The sequence below is a fragment of the Rattus norvegicus genome, chromosome 9 (genome assembly GCF_036323735.1).
Source record: "Rattus norvegicus strain BN/NHsdMcwi chromosome 9, GRCr8, whole genome shotgun sequence".
Classification (NCBI taxonomy): Eukaryota; Metazoa; Chordata; class Mammalia; order Rodentia; family Muridae; genus Rattus; species Rattus norvegicus.
Window position 1 is genome coordinate 7,901,236 of NC_086027.1, and position 3,605 is coordinate 7,904,840.

The following is a 3,605-nucleotide window of genomic DNA, read 5'->3' on the forward strand; positions in this document are numbered from 1 at the left end:
CCTAAGGCCTAACCAGAGTACATGTGAGTTAGGTTCAACAGATAACCTTGTCTTTAAGTTTCTATGCTGCATGTGTTTTGTGGTGGAATGTTGCATGGCTTCTCACCTAGGTCAGACCTCTCTTACAGCAGCGCAGTAAGGTATGAGAAAAAGGGCAGCGGCAGAGTGAAAAGGAAAGGCTACCTGAGAGAACAGGTAGCCCTGCCTCTGGCTTGGTCCAGGGAACATATGAGCACCTGGGAGGTTTGCTCATGGGTGGGGTTGAGCATCTGGGCGGCTCAAATTTCATATATATGGTGTCAGCACCATATATTAGATTGCTTTAAAAGAGAGGCAGCTGTAGAGAAATGGAAAGCAAAAGGAAAGAGAGACTTGTTTTGATCTTAGGTAGCACTATTCCTAATAAAGGGGCATATTGTCACTTATATGTGCCTACAAAAGAAGATAGAAAGTTTTTCCGTACAGGGGAAAAATGGGTATTAATGACTTCTATAGTCTTTGGGGAAGCTGGGACATGTAGTCCCACAACAGAGAACTAAAACTAATTTTGGCTCCAAGGATAAGTTGCTTAGTGCTCAACAAGTTGCTGATAATGAGATCTGCTGTAGCAGGTTCTATTGTGTCTTGGTGCCTCATATTTCTTTCCGGTATCTCCAGGCCTCTTTTCCTCTAAATGGGATAAAATGTCCTCATTACTCCAACCCTGCCCCAATTCTCCATTATTTCATGTGTCTACTTTTGTTTCTGCAAGAAGAAGGAATATGTTTACTTGCTAGTTTCCTTTTCACAATAAAAAATAAAAAACTATAATTCCAACAAAAATAATCTTCAAAATCCTAGTTTATTAAAATAATGTACACACACACACTCCACATGTGGTTATAGTATGTCATATGTCATGTACTTATTGTGAAATTGAAAATAAGTGTTCATGTAAGCTAAAGTTGGCCCAACTTCATTCTGTTCATAGTAAAACTAAAATTTTAAGAAGAAAGACAAAGAAATATATTTAAGCACTGTGGCCACACATAAGTAAATAAAAAAAAAGATTGCTAATGGTCCTAAATCTCTTTGAGACAAATAATATGGATTTTTAAATTTAAAACTTTTAAAGACAAGATATATACAATCATACAATCCTGATCTAGGTGTTATCTCCCTGCTTCTTATTCCGATTCTGGTTTTACAACATGGTTCCTATTGCTAAGGATATAAATTAGCTTTAACAGATGATTGATCGTACTTAAGGATAGGTATTTCATATTAGGCACCCATTCCCAGGTACTGAAAATTTTATTCCAAAGATTAAGAGGACAGCTTATTTCTATGCTTTTTGAAATGTTGTTTTTATGTATATGAATATGAATATGTATATGAATGAATATGTATATGAATATATGAAACTATTTTAAATACTTTTTACTACAACTACCTCTTTAAAAACAAATGAACAGGTGTTTCAAGATCATTTACAAAGCAGGTGTCTAAAAAAGACAGTCCTAATTATTTTCAAATTATTATTTTGAAACATACTTTGAGGGTTATGCTGACATCTTAGAGTTTATATATCATCTTAAAGTGTTAAAATAATATATTTTAAATTAGTTGTGTGTATGCACACATGTGGGGGGAAGAAAGAGACCAAGGGGGGGAGAGAGAGAGAGAGAGAGAGAGAGAGAGAGAGAGAATAATGATAGTGATAAATGCCAATCTTTATCCCACTTCTGATGCCTTTTTCTACCTTGGATGCCTCATGAACATTAATAAAAAGTTAATTTATTTCTAACATCAAACCATTCAAGGTTAAATCTTTGAGAAGTAATTCAAATTTGGTTAAAACATAATGAGCTTTAACAAAGCTTTTCACTGTTAGATATCTAAGATATTGTTAGATCACGTTTGAGATGATGTAAAAATAAAGGAAGAGTAGCACAGTCTTCTAAATAGTTACTTTATAATTTTAAGTGAAACTTTAAGGTTCTAGTGGATTCGTGAAGAGGGAAGTAAGTAAAATAAACCAAAGCTGCCATCCCAGGCCCTATGTCAGGGTCAGAAAAAAACATGATTCTCTACTCTTCTATATTCCTTTAACTCTTAGCTAGCAAATATATTGTTCAAGCATAGACCATCATCCTTCCCAGGTTGGTTTACTAGAGTTGCTTATGTATCCTTATAAGGAAGAAAGAGAAAATGAAGAGACACTAGATGCTTTCATAAGTAAGATACAACTCCTTTTTTTTTCTTTTGGGAGCTTAAAAATGAAAGCTTTATTTTCTGACTACTCAGGGAGGGAGCCAGCACAAGATATGAACCACACCTTTTTTTCTTTTAATTTAATTTTTTTCTTTTATTGGATTTTTTTAAATTTACATTTTAAATGTTATACCTTTTCTTGGTTTCCCCTCCAGAGACCTGCTATTTCATCCCCCTACCCCTGCTTCTATAAGTGTTCTCCCTCACCCAACCACCTACTTCTTCCCACTTCACTGCCCTGACATTCCCCTATACTACTGCATCAAGCCTTGATAGGACCAAGGGCCTCTCCTCCCATTGTTGCACTACAAGGCCATCCTCTGCTACTTATGCAGATGTAGGCACAGGTTCATCCCCATGTTCTCTTGGGTTGGTAGTTTACTCCTTGGGGGCTCTAAAGGGGTCTGGTTGGTTGATATTGTTGCACTTTATATGGGATTGTAAACCCCTTCAGCTCCCTTCAGTCCTTTAACTACTCCATTGGGGACTTCATTCTTAGTTCAGTGGTTGGGTATGAATATCTGCCTCTGTATTTGTCATGCTCTGTCAGAGGCTCTCAGGAGACAGCTATATCAGGCTCCTGTCAACATGCACTTCTTGGCTTTGGAAATATTGTCTGGGTTAGTTGTCTGTATATGTGATGGATCTTCCAGGTGATGCAGTCTCTACATGGCCTTTCCTTCAGTCTCTGCTTCAAACTTTGTCTCCATATTTCATCCTGTGAGTAATTTTGTTCCCTCTTATAAGGAGGTCTGAAGCATCCACACATTGGTCTTTCTTATTCTTGAGTTTTATGTGTTTTGTGAATTGTACCTTGGGTATTTGGAGCTTTTGGGCTAATATCTGCTTATCAGTGAGTGCATATCATGTGTGTTCTTTTGTGATAGGGTTACGTTAGTCAGGATGATATTTTCTAGTTCCATATATTTGCCTAAGAATTTGATGAATTCCTTCTTTTTTAATAGCTGAGTATTATTGCATTGTGTAAATGTATCACATTTTCTGTACCCATTCCTCTTGAAAGACATGTGGGTTCTTTCCAGCTTCTGGCTTTTATAAAAGAGGATGCTATGAACATAGTGGAGCATGGGCCCTTGTTTTATGTTGGAGCCCATTTTGGATATATGCCCAGGAATAGTAGAGCTTGGTCCTCAGGTAGTAACATGTCCAATTCTCTGAGGAACCATCAGACTGATTTCCAGAGTGGTTGTATCAGCTTTTGATCCCATCAACAAGGGAGGGGTGTTCTTTTTTTCTCCCCATGCTCACCAGCATCTTCGGTCACCTGAGTTTTGATCTTAGCCACTCTGACTGGTGTGAGGTGAAAGCTCAGGGCTGTTTTGATTTGCATT